Here is an 18153-nt window from a genome sequence, read left to right on the forward strand (position 1 = left end):
TTTGCATGATTCTGATTTTTTTTTTTAAGTGGCATTTACAAGAAATGTGGAGGTAGGGCTTATAGAAAAGATGCTTAATTATATATGTAAATATATATATAAATTATATATATATATATATATCATTGTTCCTATTAAAGAATTGTAATTTTTTATTTGTTCATTCAACAAAAATTTATTTCTCTAGCAGGGACTAGACTAATTAGTAAATACATAGTGGAAGAAAACACACACACACTGTATACCTTAATGGAATTCATAATCCAAAAGATTGTTTAATTACCTCACTGTAGTGTACAAATATCCCATATTCACTAGATAATTATGTGGGAATATATTGGAATATGTTACATATAAAATACCACATTAAATAGAAAGATTAGGAATAAACAAAATTGTACTTTAGGTAAGCATACTTCTTTATTTGGAAAATAAAAATTTGGCTCTTTTTTAAGGGATTATTCAACTAATTTGTCATGAAATATACCTATCCTGAGATTTTCTAGCCTATAAATTAATTGCTTCTGTGTATTTTTCTATTGCTGCAAAGATTCAATAATAATCATCCTTCTTTGCTATATTGATGCCTATGCCATTTCTGAATTCATGCATGTTTTTATCTTAAATGTATAGAAACAGAAAAAGTCATACTGAAAGTCATACTGAAGTTTTTAGAGCTGTTTGAGTGCTTATTTACAAACATATTACATTTCTTCTATGTTCTACTTGATTAAAAATTATGACTATATTCTTGAATAAACAAAGTAAACAAGTAAAGAGGACATGTCACCTGTTAGTGACACTGAACAAAGTCAAGGGCACACCCATGATGTGGATAGAAGTCAATATGATCTGATGGTCTCCCAATGAAATGCATGTGCAGTCCATACTAATTAGCCTGTAAATCAGACTGACACTTGAGTTTATTTTGGCCAGAAAGACTACCTACTGTCAAGCAATCAAGCACTACCCCTTTAATTGCAATTTATTCCAACAACCACACTTTATTGATCCTAGCAACACTTATACCACAGCAGTATCATTATTTGACTTTATTTTAACAGCTTTGAAAGGTTAGAAAATTAGAAACCACTGTGAAAGAGATCATTAAAAATTGAGTTGCTTACATTGCTTCACGCTCTATGTTAACAATGCTAACTATATTTATGGAATTATATAAAAAGAGAAGGAAAAGGAGACTTAATATTTATTAGGCACCTAATAAGAGCTAGTGCTTCCTTACAGTGAATATTACTTTGCAATCACCAAAAAAAAGAGAAAAACACATAAAAGCAGGGAGGATCAATATTGATATTTGCATTTTACAGATAAGCTGCAGCTTAGAGGTTAAGTAAACTTCCCAGAACTTTAATGTTAAAATGTTAAAATCATCTCTCTTACTCCAAAGCATGTGTTTAATTTCTTGTATAATTTCTCGCAAGATTTTTGCACACTGGCCATTCTGTGATATGGTGTTCATCATGACACACTCTAAGTGATATTTAAAGTGTGAAGACAGCACATCCACATGAGTTTTGTGCCCAATATGGTTTTTAAAACATAAAACATCAGTGTATGATCATTCTTATTTGTCAGTTGTATTAACTTTTATAAACCTAGTTATTTTTTTTTTCTGTATTTAAACATTAGAGTTGTGGAGTTTCAATTTGGAATTTTCAGCTAATTAGACAATGCAAGCAGCATGCCCAGTAAGAAAACTTTTAGAGTTTCAGTGAATCTTTAGGAAATATTTGGTGAATATGAAGAGTAGCTTAAAGTTTGGCTTTTCATTTATTTTCCCCCAATTTAAAAAGGCTACCTGACTTAATTTAAACTAATTAAAACTTGCATGTATTTCAGGTATACAAATAGATGAATTGATATATATGTATACATTGTGAAATATTCACCACAATCAAGCTAATTAACATACCCATTACCTCATCTAGTTAGCATTTGAGGTGGGGGGAAAGTGAGAAATTTAAGATTCACCCTTTTAACAAATTTCAAATGTAACAAATTTCAAATATATAATACAGTATTGTTAACTATAATCACATTGTTGTACCTTAAATCTGCAGAACTTATTTATATTGCATAACTAAACTGTGTACCCCTTGACCAGTATCTTCCCATATCTCACTCTCCTTAGCTACTGAGAGCCACCATTCTGCTCTCTGTTTTTATGAAATTGACATTTCGGATTCCACATATGATTGAGAACATGCAGTATTTGTTACTCTGCATCTGGCTTATTTCACTTATAAAGTTTTTGGGTTTATGCATGTTGTCACAAATGACAGGGTTTCCTTCTTTTTTTAAGGCTGACTAATATTTCAGTTTGTGTGTATGTGTATGTGTGCACATGCATATATATATAGCCAAATATATAGTCACATTTTCTTTATCCATCCGTCTGTCTACGAACATTTGGGAATGTAAATTGGTACAACCATTTTGGGAAAACACTATGGAGTTTCCTCAAAATATTAAAAATATAACTACGTTTTAATCCAGTAATCTCACTTCTGGATATATATTCAAAGGATATGAAATCAGTATCTCAAAGAGATTTCTGCACTCCTATGTTCATTTCAGGATTATTCACAATAGCAAAGATATGGAAACAACCTAAATATCCTCCATGAATGAATGGATAAAGTTTGTCATTTCTTATACATACTTTCTGAGTAGGCCTGAGTGATCGCTTAGTTATTACAATTCTTCATGAATCCTCTGTAAATCTCTGACTAGATTTAAGCCAGATTTAGTCTGGTTTACAGGAAGGGACCAAAAGGTGAAGGCTCTAAACTTCCTCTTTGTATTATCTGGAGTAGCTCTACTTCTAAAGCTTTCATTTGCTATACTTCCACAAAATTTCATTCACAGAATGAATAAACCAATAAACTTTATAGTATTAATTAAATTAAAAATCATGGATCTAGTCCAATGTCCTCATTTTTGCAGGTGAAGAAATGGAGATTCAAAGAAGTAAAGGACCTGTCTCAAAGTCACAGTACTAGTAAGTAATATCTGCAAATCTAGAGTCAGATGTCAGACTGTTTGACCTGAGTTCTATCCATTGCATAATAATAGCTTTTCATTTCAGACACAGTGTTGGAAAGTCTATAAAACTCTGTTTCCATCCCTGACATATGGTCATTGGCACTAATTGCATGTCACCTGTGTTCAGTTCTGCTATACACTTTGGAAACTTACAGGATGTTCATTTTAGAAGAGACAGTGTAACTCATGAGATGGTGTCACAAAAGAAAGCTGGCATTCATTTCAGGACTTGCCATGTCCTAGGTGCTTAATAAGAATCATTCCATTTAATCTTCAAAAACCATTGTAAGGGTTTTATCCCTATTTTAGAAATAGACTAAGATTCTAAGGTTGTTGATAGTTTGCCCTAGTACATAGAGCTATTTAATGTCAGAGCTGGTTTCAAATCTAAATCTGACTTCAAAGGTGCCCACTTTTTGTACTGTACAATTCTGAAATTAAACAAAGACAGGGATCGATACAAATAGTACATAATTCCAAACTAGTGTGATATACACAGTTGTATGATATAGTGCCAAGAGGAAACTAGTGAAAGATCAACTTGAGTTGACACTGTAAAGATTGAAATGTTCTTGTTATTGACTCCAAACTAGCAATTCTTGGAAATCTTGTTACTATGAAGACATTATATATAATCATATCTGTAAATGACTGGAAAAATATTTGCAACACATACATAATGACATTACAGGTAGAGATTGCTAACTTGTCAAGATAAAGTAGAATAGGAATTTCAAAAAACGGAGGCTTTATTTTAGCTGTTGGAATATGAATGAATTATTGAAGAAAGCAAATGGCATTTTGAGCTGGATGGGATATAGATATGTGAGGTTGGATAAAATAATTTCTTGCAAGACGGAAGTATGAGAAGCATGGAGGTGGAGTGAATAGGGACATTTTGGCAATAGGGGATAGACTGAATCTTCAAATATGATAAGGAAGAGTTGAGATGTTATTTCAAAAGGTTGAACTGGGATTCTTTGGTGGAAGTTTTGAAGCCTGATCTAAAAAATTATATTTTACTATATAAACAAAAAATGGATATTGAAGGTGTTGGTCTTTTGTTATTATTATTATTTATTTGTTGTTCTAATCTGTGCAATCCTATAATCAGAACTGTGCCTTGGAAAAATTATGATAGCATTATGATGGACGGACTACATAGATGAAAAATCAGAAGTGAGGAGACCAAGTAGCTGGTGTGAAAAAAATAACGAGGCAAACATTCCTCCTTAATTTCTATCTATTTTTATCTGTTAAAGATAATGACATCTCCCCTTCCCAGTGCTTGTAATCGCTCAGATTTCTATAGTAACTTTGAGGGGAAAATATTACTGATCTCATGTACCAGACCTTAGCTCAATCTTGCCTCAGAGAAACAAACATAAAATTCCATAGATCCAATATCCAATTTCCTCCCAGTTGTCCTTTTCCTGATAAATATTTGTTGAATGAATAAATAAATCTCTTTTCTATCTGCTTTTCTACCTTGAAAATTCCTGTCATGTAGAGGAGAAGACAGGTGTCATGATAGTTTTATTATCCTGGAAACCTATCTCTTCCTAGAGAAGTCTTTCTGAGTGAAAACTTTCCTTGTGCTTTGAAGATACCAGTTTGCCTAAAATTTGCACTTTAGTTGGAGGAAAGGAAAAAGTAAGGGATACTTGTTTTTCTCATAAGGAGCATAAACAAATAGGAAGTAGCTGTGCTGTCTTAAAGCATTTTGCCCATATAATGAAGGAACAACAAAAAAATGAAAAAAAGGCTTTATGCAAATTAAGAATCATTTAGCTTCTTAAAGGTCAACTGCTTTGTTTTAACATCCAAATAGGGAGGAAAGAGCTCTAAAAGGTCTCTGCCCTCATGTTAGATAAACTATACAGGACAACTTCTAGCACTCTCATTTTAGAAACCTTCTTATTCCAGGAATTGTATGCATTCATTAATGAGTCTGACCAATACCACCCAAATACCCTGCTGCTTCCTAACTATGATCCCACAAGTAATGGCAACAATATGCTTTCTTCTTACTCAGTTGAATTCATCATAGCCGTGAAATTTTCTTCAGAGTTTTTTTTTCCTGTTTTGTGGATTGCATTTTTGACCCCAGGTTCCCTTTAAGAATGTGCTTCATTTAATTTATATCCATTTGTCTTATGAACAGTACATCTGCTAAATTATCCCTTCTGTATTGAATCTCTGCTCTGCTTTCTCAGAGAAACATAGGCTGCTCCAAGCATGGGCTATCCCTCTCAAAGGCAATACCTTTGCCATCAGAGATCTTTTTGCCTAACTGATACATAACATTCTGAACTTCTAAGAAAGCAACACTTTGATGTAGGGGCTATTCAAGTAAATTCTATATATAAGATTTGATATTTTGTTTGGTCAGGTATTTGAAATGAAAAGGTGAGTTAGAGTTTTAGGTGGGAAAGGAAAGTAGCAGTACACCTTTATCAATAGATGCAATAAAAGTCAAAATAGGCCAACCTTGTGAGGTTTGGTTGAGCACTGTATATCCATAGCACTGTGTCTGGTACACAGAAAAATTATTTGTGGAGTGAATATATACGTTATTGGCTTGTAACTGACACTTTTTTGGTCTTTTCAATGTCTATTTGTGAAATTACTGTAGTCTATCAGTTAAAGGTGACATTGGATTAGATAGAAATCTAGCATTAGATTTCAAACAACTGTCTCAAGAATCAGTCCTCTACTTGCCAAATGTCACTCATTAGCCAAAAAGCTGAGTTTGCACAGTGACTGAGCTATAGCACTCCAAGTGACTCTTGGTAGCCAATTGTGCTGAGAAGTGAAGATGAACATTGCATACTCAGCTTTGTTTCTTGGTTGTAACTATGATACTGCTAGCAAGCCCCAGTGGTATTCCATTTATAGTTTTCTTTTTATACATTCTGAATTGGTCTTTGGGCTAAAAATAGAAAGAGGTTCATATGATAGAGATGCAACTTACTTCATAACTCTTTAATCTCTGGTATAGGGAAATGAGAGAAAACATTTGCTTTATTTCCCAAGAGGATAAATTAATAAGTGTAGTACTATGAAAATTTTAAAGAAAAAGGACTACTGAAAATGTGTTTGAGCATAAAATATATCATTTTATTATGGGAGGTAGTTTGGCACAGAGATTAAGTATATAGATCCTGGCGAAGCATAATTTGTGTGAAATAATGGGTTCCACTATTTATATGACCTTGGAAAAGTTTTCAAATGTGTCTGTGCCTCACTTTTTTCCCCTGTAAAAACATCTACCTCATAGAAAAATTAAAGCATGAGTCCATATAAAAGTCTTGTTTTATATTTAAGTTTTCAATAGCACAACTTCTGTATGTTAAAAACTATATTAATTTGCTTAGTACATATTCCATTACACCCTGACTGATATTTTCCACATAAATTTCCTATTCAAATGCACAGTAAGTTGATAAGTACCATTCTTTGCAACTGTATCTAAGTCCACTTGGAATATGACATTAAGAAGAGTAAGGCATGCTGTGTTGGTAGTATCTATATCTATAAATCTAGATATCTTTACTATTTATATATATTTCTAACCCTAACTTTTTCAGAATCTTTGGATTAAATTTTTATTTGGAATTTATAATAAAATGCATATACAAATAATGTGATATTGAGGGGGAAATTCAGTTTTACAGATGGCACTTATTAAAGTGATTTAAAGATAATTTTTAATATAATACTTTTCCCTCATATTTAATAAGCTAAAAATGAGCCACTAAGGAGATATAACATTGAAAAGGAACGATCTCTTGTTAAAAGGACTTAATTACTCTAGCAGTGTTCAGTATATGCCTATATTTGCTGATGTTGCAGCTGCAAGCCAACTTACCCAGTCTTCTTTGTCAAATGGCTCCCTAACTCTGCCCTTAAATGGATACCCTCCATTCAAAACCTCCCAAGCTGTTTGTTATTTCTTCATTGCATATCTGGAAAAATTCCATCTCTGTGTTTATGGAGAATGACCTTCCAAATTCCAGCTGTCCTTTACAGTCTGGTTCTAATATTACTTCCCTGACTTCACCACTAGGACTCCACTCCCTCTGTGATGTCTTAGTGTCTTGTTTCTGATACCACTCTTATCAACGGCTGCCTTGTAATTATTTGACAACTCTCTTTTGGTCACTAATGAAAAGGAAACTCTTTTTTTCTTTCATTGTTTATTTGTTTTTGTTTGTTTTTAATCTCCCATTGTCAGAGGGGGGAACATTTCCCCTTACCCTTCTTGATTTCTTCTAAATGGTCTAATAATTAAATTGACACAAGACAGATTAACAGGAGAAGAAAAAACAAATTTAGTTCATACACAGGAAGGCTTCACAGAAATGAGACTGAAGAAGTGGCTAAAGTAGGCAGCTTTTATACTTTTTCATCAAAAGGAACAATGAATTTATGAGGAATTGACAGGACAAAGAAGTTTAGGCTGTTGGTGCTTAATAAATGATGAATCTAAACAGAGTTTGGGTTGTTTAGTAAATTAGTAAAGAAGTAGCAAGGTTATTTACACATGTTTCTTGGCCCAAATTTCCTTTCTCTAGTGATAAGGATGTCCTTCTACCTCCAGATACAAAGGAAGGGACCTTTCACATGGGCAATTTATTGCCTGCTTTCTGGGAGACAGAGAGGAGGGTCAAAGTGCCCCTCTTGCATTGGCTGTTTCTTAAGTAATTTTAATTCAAAATAATCAAAATGCCAATTTGGCATATTTTGGGGTGACCTACCCTGAGCCCCAACACCATTATCTGGGACAGACATTAACTGTTAGAACACCCATGGCCCACTGTCTCCAGTTGTTCTCCTTGTTAAATTCTTGTGATTGACCATTAGAACATAGGCAAAGTTATTCATCACGTTTCCTGGCCCATGCATGATCTTCCATGCTCTTTCCTGTGATACTTTGGGAGCCACATAAAGTTAGCGCTCTCCCAAAACTCTTGTGCTTTTTGTTTCCTTTCTCTGACTACTTACTAATCTCCTTCCATCCAGACTCTGAGATTCAGTCATGGCTTTCACCTATTTTTGGCTTAACGTTGCTTAGAATTCTATAATATCCTGTTAACATTACAAACACTCATTTTAATTACAGACACACACACAAAAAACAAATGATGCCCTATTAGCTTTATGCTGAAGGTTGCACCTGTTTAATTGTACGTGCCTGTTATATTTCCATGAAATTTTTATATGTAATTTTGAGAAAGTTAGTTTGCTAGGAAGAAGGACCTACAAAATACTTAGCTCTGATAATCTGAAGTGAGACTTTGAAGCAGGAACAAAACTGAGGCCCATGAAGTGAGGTTATTGGAAAGAAAAGGAATAGTGAAACAAGAGCTTTTGTGTCATTAGCTTAAAGAAGTTCCAGGCTCCTGGAAGAAAGAGGAGAAGTAATACTAGATAAGTCCTAGAAAAAAAGATGTCTGGAAACATTTTCTTCACAGGTATCACAGGGAGGATACCTTTTAAATTTTGATTTAATGCATGGGTATATTGGCCTATCATCTTATAACCTCTTTTCATAGACTTTGTTAACTAAATTGATGAACTGCTTTTCAGACTTTCTCCAATCTTTAGTTTACACTTACTTTTGTATACAACAGTTAGCTTTAGCACCTGGGCATCAGTAACACAATATTTTGTGTTCAAACCCTGTTTTTTTTCACTATGTCAAGTGGCCTGTTTAGAAATCCAGTATTTCATTTTGTATGTTAAAAATGAAAACGATGAAGACTTGGGTCAACTTTGATATGATTTCTGTAACATTTGGTAGAGGAGGGGTATTTTTTGCAATAACAGAAAATATGAATATCACCGTTTTTAATGCATTACTTCAAATGTTGAGAAGGAAGCAGAGCTCGACCAGGTATAGAGTTGCAGGAGCTGATTACAGAGCAAACCCAGAGACCTGGATAGAGCAAACCTAAACTGCGCAGGAGAAAGGGTCAGACGTTTATGACAGAGTTATGCTTCTTGCTATGATTTATTAGGATTAGCAAACCACTTTGAAGTAAACTTGACATAAAATAATGTAGAATTCCTATGGCAAGTGAAATTCCAGTGACCTATGGGCAGGCTGAATTGGATAAACAATTTTAGCAGTCTTTGCTGGGATTGAGTGATCTTCATAGTATCCAAGTGAGCCATGGAAGTGACAGGCCTTAATTAAATAGGTTGTTTAATATCCCTCCTGAAGTTTTTACCTGTTTTAATGGCAGTAAATGTTATCCCTCTCCCAGCCTCTCCAGATTCCCACACACTTCAAAAATGAAATTACAAAACAGCAGATTCCACTTTGTCCGGGCAGCCAATTAAATGGCAGTGGGTGTCTGTTTCTGTGTCGTTTTCAGAAACAATTGTATCATTAAATCGCTGAAATTGTAGTGTCAGCTGGAAAGAGAGCAAATAGTTAACACAGGGAGAAAAAAATATGAACAATACAGCTACTTTGATGTATTTCTGCCCTCCTTCCCAGTGTCTATTGCTGAACAAGCTACAAACAAAATGTGAGGGAGCAAAGGCTCATGCAGATGAGCCTGGGGGGCTTGTGCCTCGCTCTCTGGGAGGATGCTCACACATTTCTTCTGCTCCCACTTGACACCTTAGGCGGACGCACCCATCAGTGTTTCAGAACACAACTCCCACTGCCCTGCCTCTGTTCCTATCCAATTACTGTTCACTCATGGAATCCACTCTCTCATCTCCTTTTTAAGATTTATTCATTAATTTATTCAACAAATACCTATGGAGCTCCTACCTTATGCTAGGCACAGTCCCAGGCAAAGATACATCAGTGAACAAAACAGACAAACAACCCTGCCTTTAAGGAGATTACTTGGAGGTAGTAGAAACAGACAATAAGTTATTTGCATCATAAATCTGTCAATTATGTAGTTGGGTAAGGGAAATCAAGAACCAGGGGACTACAGTTTTTAATGGGGTAGTCAGAAGTTTGGGAGAAAGTGTTTTATGCTGTCCAGAGAGGCACAGAGAATAGTGGTTAATAACACACACTCTTTTATGAGACTGCTGGGGTTCTTAATCCATACAGCTTTGTCACTTGTTAGTTGTGTGACCTTCTTAAATTTACTTGATTTCTCCAGGTCTCAGTTCCCCCATCTCTAAAATGAGTCTTATATGTAAAGGATTTAGAACATAATACATGGTACACATTACTACAGTGCATGTAGTAAGTACCTAGTAAGTATGATGTATTCATTATTATGTTCTGAAAAGAGTGTACACCTCAATTTAGAGATATCTAAGTGTGAAAACATCAAGGACGTTTCTTCTCACTAACCTGAACCTCATTTCTATGATCAAGAATATTAAGTTAATTCCTATCATTTACAGCTGTCGTCAGGATTATAAGAACGTTCATATTATGTATTCACAGGAGATCCTTCTTAAATGTCATGCCCTTTCCTCTTCTAGATCCAGTTGAAATGCTTTGCCGTATTCTCACATTATCCAGCTAGTGAAAATCTTAAGTCTCCTGGTGTCGCTCATGGTACTTCTTACATACTAGCTTGTGCTATGTTGCGTTTCCTCCTTTCTAAAACATCACGGATAATAAGGCACATGTGTTGATTTAATAGCAGCTTTTCAAGGGGAAGAAACACTCCCACATTAAATGCACCCATCCATTAAATGGTGTTCCCTGATTTTAAACAGATTTAAATGTGAAAAATAAGTGCATCATAGAATCAAGGAAATGTCTTAGTTTCTGTTCGTGTGTCTCATTGCTGCTACTGTGTGATTAACTACTCAGATACTATATAATTCTTTGTATCCTTCTCTTTGCTTAACCCACTGCCTTGTACATTTAAAGAGCTCAGTAAAATATTTCCTAGATGATTGATGACTGCATAATTCCTTGAACAAAAGAACTGGTTAAGTTTATACATCAAATGAAAACTGATCATGGTTTTTCAAGTTGGGGGCATTTCTTTATTCAAAATTGCCTAAAAAATAGTAAGATACAGTATGGTAGTCTTTTTGAAAAGCAATATGCATGAAGAATGTTTGTTTCTGTAGATTGTACCATTTGTCAGACCTCCTTTTGAGTGCTAATTAGAGAAACTCAATTTGGACTAACGAGCAAAAAAGGGGGATTTTTCTTATAAGTATACAGGATTCTAGCATAGAACTCAAGAGCAGAGGCAACTCTGACTGCTCCACTTCCAGCACCAGTTGCATCATGAATCACATCTTACTGCTAACAAACCAGTCCTTCCTGAGGGGCATAATACTGCCTGAGGATCAGGAATTCAGACACAGAGGGGATGGTTTGCTTCGGCTCTGCAGTATCAGTGTTCTCACCTGGAACGCTTGATCAGCTGGGGATGATTCAGATAGTTGCGGGCTGGCCTCTCTTCTTTAAACCCTCATCTCCTTCCAGCTAGTCAGGTTTCTGCTAGTAGTTTTCTCAAAGCCCTTCAAGTTTCCTTCACTGCTGGACCCAAAGCCAATGCCACATGTTTTCGGTTTTTGTTATAATAGTACTCATCTTCTGTACCAAAGTCAGAGAAGCAGATCACTCTGATGATATGAAATAAGGGATTTATTGTAGGGATTTTATGGAATTGTGGCAGCTGAGGGGGACGTTTATACAAGGCTGTTGCCTCTTCATCTGATGTTGAGCTTGAAGTTGCTTTAAGTTGGTTGGGCTGTGAAGTGGAGGAGAGCCAGGACAAAACTGGAACCCATGAGGATAAAGGAGGACCCAGGAAGATAAGCTGGAGCTCAACTTCTGTCTGTCTCTCACCACCACTCATGTTGACGATAAGGATGAACTGCAGGAGAAGTCGGCAACTTCACCAAAGGGCCACACATGCATTTAACCTCAGAGAAGCTAAGGAAGAGAATCAGCAGAAGCTGAAGGGGCTGCATGCCTCGGTGCTGCCCTATGTCAGCAAGTCAGCAGACTAGGGCATGTGCCCCAGGGTCTGACTTCCTGCACCCAACTTTGGAGAGAAAAATGGCTCTCACTTCTCTACTTGCCAAATCATGTGCAGGCTTTTCTTGTGGCCTAACTAAAAACTATACACAGAATGAATTGTGAGAAATGTTTCAGCTTACCTAAGGTAACAGTAAAAGACACTGTATGCAGTGTGTATCAAAAGTCTTTAAAACATTCATTTCCATTAGTAGAAAATAAGCTTTTGAAGATATAGAAACCCAATCTGGACAAATGAACCAAAAAAAAAAAAAAAAGGAGGAAGATAAAGATATATAGATATATCTTTATATAGATATATATAAAGTTCCTAAGATACCTTCTAGAAAGCCAAGATCAGGACTGTAAATACGCCTCAGGAATGAAACTCTTTGAGAATCTGTGTCATATTCTCTCTCTGTTCTTTGTTACTGCTTTTTTCCTGTCATTTGTTTTATTTATCCTTCTGACACCAGTCAAGTTTCCTCTGTACACTCAGTCTGTATGTTGGAACACACCAATATTAGCTCTTGAGATTTGCATAGTGGAACCACCCAGAGCAGATAAAAGTCATTCTCTCAGTCCCAATTAAAATTTCTAAGAGAGTATTCAAGTTTACTGTGACAGAGGGCAAGTTCATGTTACACAAATGACAGTTGCCACCTCAAGTATGTGGATGAGATAAGGAAAAGGAAATTTCCAGAGAAAAAAGGGTACGGAAATGCAGTTCAATAGAGGTCTAGTAGAGTCCAACTTTTGTCCTTGATTGACTGATCTGAAATTACAAATATGTGCATGATTTTTTCTGTATTATTTCAAATATCAAAAACATAGAAAATGTGAATATCCAAGTCACTTAAGTAAATTGTTATACCTTATGACAGACTATTTTGTGTACATCAAACTGGTTATGAAGTTTTAAATAATATAAAAATGCATATCATCACATTAAGTAAAAAATATACAAAATGATATATTCAGTGTAAACTCAATAATGTGTAAGAATGTCAGTATAGTAGTTATGCCCACATTGTAAGATTATAGGTGTCATTTTTCTCTATTTTTTTCAACTTTTATACAATAAACATACACACTTTTATAATTTAAAAATATTCATATAAAATAGCTTCACCACAAGACCTATGTGCAAAGTACTCATTAAGCTGTTTCCCATGAAAAGAAACCAGAGAAAGACGTAAGTACCTTACCCATCAGGAGTTCAAGTATAAAGTATTCATGGACACATTTTATGATCTTTGCTATCCAAGAACATAACAAATGACTAGTTTAAAACATATAATAACATTTTAAAGATATATTCCAAAATAGTAATACTACTTTCAATTAATCCCAATTCCATGGAATATGCGGATTTATAAAACAATTCTTTTAAACCCCATTTCACTTTCTTGAAATAAATCATGTATTGTACAAATAGCAAAGAGGGCAGTGACAACTAAAACAATGTTAACTGAATCAGATAAAAGCAACGTGACTGTTAATTCCAATATATTAGCCTAGTGTTGTAAATTTATTACTTGCCAAATACTAGTGAGAATAATAAAACATGACTTAGTTTTATCATCAAAAAGCAAGACTCCAACTCTAAAAAAACTAATACAGCATACATTTTCCACACTGCAGTCATGTTCTTTAGAAGCTAGAAAATAGCCCATGTTAATGAAGATGCAAAACAACTAGCCTGGTCTGAGAACTTCTATCTACATGACATTTTGTCAGAGTTGGAAGAGAGTGGGATGCCATAAAACAAAAAGATACTATCTTCTAATTTTTAATTTCTGATTGGTTAAACCTCTGTCTTCATATTGCCTCCTTCTCTATTTAATTAAATCATGGTTCTTTTACTGCATACAATTGAATTTAGCCCCATATTAAGACCAGAACTCACAGAACATCTAATCAGGTGTTTTGTCAGGTGCATAACATTCTAAAGCCTTGCCTCCAGCAAGTCATTCAGTCTCATAGGAAAACTCTTTGACACTGGCTATGTTGACTCGATTCCAAGAGATAAAGAGGCTTTATGTAAAAGAATTTTTCTTCTACTCTGTTCACTCTTCTAAGTTGCTAACGAGTTCCTTTGGGCAGAGGGAAGTTTGTAGTAGATGTGTGTTTGTGTATGTGTGTGTGTTCGTGATGCGCATTTTTTAAAATGAGATTCTTGTACTCTCAAATATTGAAAAATTTGTAAAAACCTTCTCTTACATCCCATCTTTGCTGCAACTCTTTCTACTTTTTTCCAATTGTACAGTCTCGTGGAAAAGCATTTTAGAGTACCAGGTGTAATTCAATAGCCATCATCATGAAATTTTTTTAAAAAAGAAAAAGCTGAGTTTGTGTCTCAATAGCTATTAATATAGTAGTATGGAATGGCTCCAGGCTAGATGAGTCACTGATTAAAATGTTTGGCTCTCAATATTTTTTAGGAGTTCTACTTTTTTCCCTAATCTGTGTGAGGCCAATTACATAAAGTGTTTCTTTTTGTTTAAGACTGTTTTGCTTTTTTAAAATGGAAGCTAATCTTCAGAGACAGAGAGCTTATATCAGGAACATATAGTCCTTTCCCTTTACTGTCTACCCCAACCTGGTGGCAGAAAATTTTTATCACCAAAACTCCAGAAATTGTGGCAGCAGTATAATATGTTTCCTGTTGCAAGGACCTGAGGGTCATTTTTCCAAGAGATATCAGAGTGGGGTTGGGTCTCTGCAGGAGCCCAGAAACTATCAGACAGTTAGTTATTACAGTGGGCCCTCTTGACAACTAGGTATTGGTTTAAGCCCTAGATATTAATGTATTGGCATAAAGAACAGGAAAAAAGATTATTTCCTTGTATATCTTTCTCAGGAAATTTGTAAAGGGGAAAATTAGTTTCCAGTAGCACCTTTTGTAAATCCTCTAAGGTTTTGCCAATGGGATGCTTTCGTTCTCCTTCAAGCTGTAAGAAAAGTTTTAATGCAGAATCACTTTATGCAAGAACTCTAGATTGTCCAGCAAGTATTCTGTGAACACATTGTCATGATATAGAATATTTCAAAGATTAGTGCAAATTGGCAGTTAATTTGATGAAATCTACCTAGTATGTGTAAATTTAAGGCTTGAAAATAATCCCAGTTATCATAAACATTTAGGAAATGATACAAAATAATATGCAGAACCATGCACATTTTATAGTTATTTATCTCACAGCCATGAGTTAGCCCACTGAGTAATGAGTGATCTGGCTGTTTGTTTCAGATAAATCAACTTTTATGAGAAAATTGTTGTATTATTTTTTAGGGTAAAGGGTCACATTATCTCTAAATGAAAGTGTCTTTGAGCTCTGTTACCTACTGGACTGTGAGAATTGAAGAATAGTAACATGTTATCATATACAATCTCAGTAATACATTTATATAATGTGTGATGTACATAATACATAAATATGCCCAAATATACATAAGTCTGTGTGCATAATTAGATTTCTAAATGGCTGAGTCAGCATAGAGAGCCTCCTTTTTGGACATTAGCATTTTACCTGAATTACTTGGCAGTTTTTTAATTAAAGAACACAAATATTGCTGAGTCTAGCTGACAGCTTTCCTCATTTGGACTAAGATTTTTGAAAATTTTCCAGTCAAACATGGTAGATGGGTTTTTCATTTTGCTTTGTTTTGTGCTTTTAGCTTAGAGAAATGATCAGATTTATAGGCAGAGAAGAAATATATCTGCCTTAGAATTAATCAGTGAATCAAAATTCAGGTTTGGACAAACTATTCTTTTTGGATATTTGTTCTGATAGTTTCCTGTGAAAACACAATTACCAGAAAGTAGTTTCCATTTGTTGCATTAAAAAACTATTACCTACTAGGTTGTGAATTTTATATTTGCCTCTCCCAGTTAAACTAATGAAAAAATATACCTAATATTTTGTGAGAGTGGTACCATACATCAATATTCTATCTAACAATCAATATTTTACATAGATCAGATTCTTCCTTTAGTCCTTATTCTAAAAAATCAGGCAACACTTAACTAACTATTATTGAATGTGAGATTAATCTCATAGGTTGAGAAAAATTGAAAAATTTACTCAGCTTGGAGCTTTGGTTGTTTCAAAAGTTTTGGTTATTTTTTGCTGCTTTTAAAAATAAACAGCTTTTAATGCCTCATTACTTTCTGAGTTTCTTTTAATAAAACTTCCAAAGTAGGAAAGGATTTTAGCAGTGTGAAAATCAGTCAAGGACATTGTTTAGCAGTTGGCAGTTCCTCGTTTATTGATACTTCTCTGTTTTTAATAATGTGGTAAACCTAATTTAGTGTTGTTTAACCCTATCACTTTCATAAAGATCACATATAATATAAAAATAGTAAAGTATTGTGTATTTACTCAGAATCCATCTTCTCAGAAAACAAAAAGAAGCATGGCCAGGATAGAGATTAAATGCCTGCATAGGTATAACATAATTTTTTTGAATATTTTCAAATATTATCCTTGCATCTCAAAATGTGGCCAGAGGTATTAAGAAAAGTATTAACATCACCTGATAGCTTGTTAGAACTTCAGAATCTCAGTCCCTCCTACCTCCCCAACTGAATCATAATCTGCATTTCAACAAGACCCTCAGATGATTTGATGCCTATTAAAATTTGAGAAGCATTGCTCTAGAACACCTGTTTCTCCATTTTGCCCTGAGTAGTATGTCTGAGTAATAGGTAAATAGGAAAGGGTACCTATTTGGAATCTAGAGCCGCCCTGGCCTAAATACAAACTTTAACACATAGTATCTAAATGACATGTCATTAATCTGAGTTTCTTTCATAAAGTGTATTAATAGCAACATCTACCACAAAATGTTTTTATTAGCCTCATTTAAGTAAATTACAAAATGGTATTTGCATATTAAAATTATAGATATGTTAGTATAATTTGAAAATTAGATTTGTCTTTTTAAGTTGAACATTTTACTGTTGAATTATTTCCACAGTTTTGAGTTGGGCACATGCAGATTTCTGGTAGCAAATTTTGTAGTTAGTGAGGCATCATTAATGGTACAGTATTTCAAAAGCTTGAGATACAAGTTATGTTTTCAAAGGCTAATAATGGTCAGAGAAAAAGACATTGAGTGCTTCTTTGAAGGCAGGGATTCCCAGAAGGGTTATGCTTGATCACAGAAGATTCTACCTCAGAAAATGTGCTCCATTTGGTGGAATATGGGGATATTGGAGGGGATGATTATAAAGCCATTGGAGTAACCTTGGGCATCTGACTAAATAGCCTGTCAGCTTGATCAACCATGGAATCAGTGAAGTGACCCTTGTCTCAGACAGAAATTCTGCATATCTATTTACTAGTTCTAATATTATCAATAACAACAGCCTACCTATTGGCCAGGCAGAAAGTATACCTTGTCTTTGATTCTTTTCTTGCTATGAAGTCATATCCACTTAATTATCAATGATTTTTTTGCATTAAAAATGAATATAGATGACATGATAAAAGTCATTGCTCAAACTACCATCAGGAAGACATTGTGAGAGATTTTAAAAATCTATCCTGGCATAGGTTTAAAAGATTTGTGTTTTTTTTCAACTAAGAGAAGGGGTTATCAGAGTATCTAATAACTGAGTATTCTTCCTATAAGGAATTGTGTGTTGACTAAAAAAAAAAAAAAAAGGAATTGTGTTTTGTGAATGGTGTATTCCTTCTCTTTAGAGAAGGATCAATCAATTCCCAGGTTTATAATAGAGCTTTCATACTTTACCCTAAAATTCTAAGAAAATGAGAGAGGAGGTGTTACAATTTATCAAGACCTTGCTTTGCTTATAGAAAAACATGAATCAATATATCTACCCATTTAAATATTTCCAGTTCTGCTAACTTAATTCAATAAAAGGCAATCATCCAATTTATTTTGAATTTCTCTTGAAAATTCAAAGAAATACATTCTCAGGATCATTTTTTCCTTAGAGAATATGGTCTGATCTGTCCCTCTATATACAGTCTTTAAATCATTTTTTTGGTACTAATTAGCTACACTGGCCACCTGTAAATATGTGTGTTCTTTCTTCTTTTTGATATAATGTAAAATGAGCAGAATTAGTGTACTATATTTCTATA

At 34.4% G+C, this 18153-nt stretch overlaps 1 protein-coding gene across 1 annotated transcript in view; it reads left to right on the forward strand.

Moving 5' to 3' along the window:
* PTPRD (protein tyrosine phosphatase receptor type D) overlaps nt 1–18153 on the forward strand; it is a 2174486-nt gene that overhangs the window by 263398 nt on the left and 1892935 nt on the right. The window contains exon 2 of the mRNA XM_036854271.1: nt 2968–3022. The gene's annotated coding sequence lies outside the window, so the exon portion shown is untranslated. The remainder of the gene's footprint in view (nt 1–2967; nt 3023–18153) is intronic.

This window comes from Balaenoptera musculus, chromosome 6 (genome assembly GCF_009873245.2).
Source record: "Balaenoptera musculus isolate JJ_BM4_2016_0621 chromosome 6, mBalMus1.pri.v3, whole genome shotgun sequence".
In the NCBI taxonomy this organism is placed as follows: domain Eukaryota; kingdom Metazoa; phylum Chordata; class Mammalia; order Artiodactyla; family Balaenopteridae; genus Balaenoptera; species Balaenoptera musculus.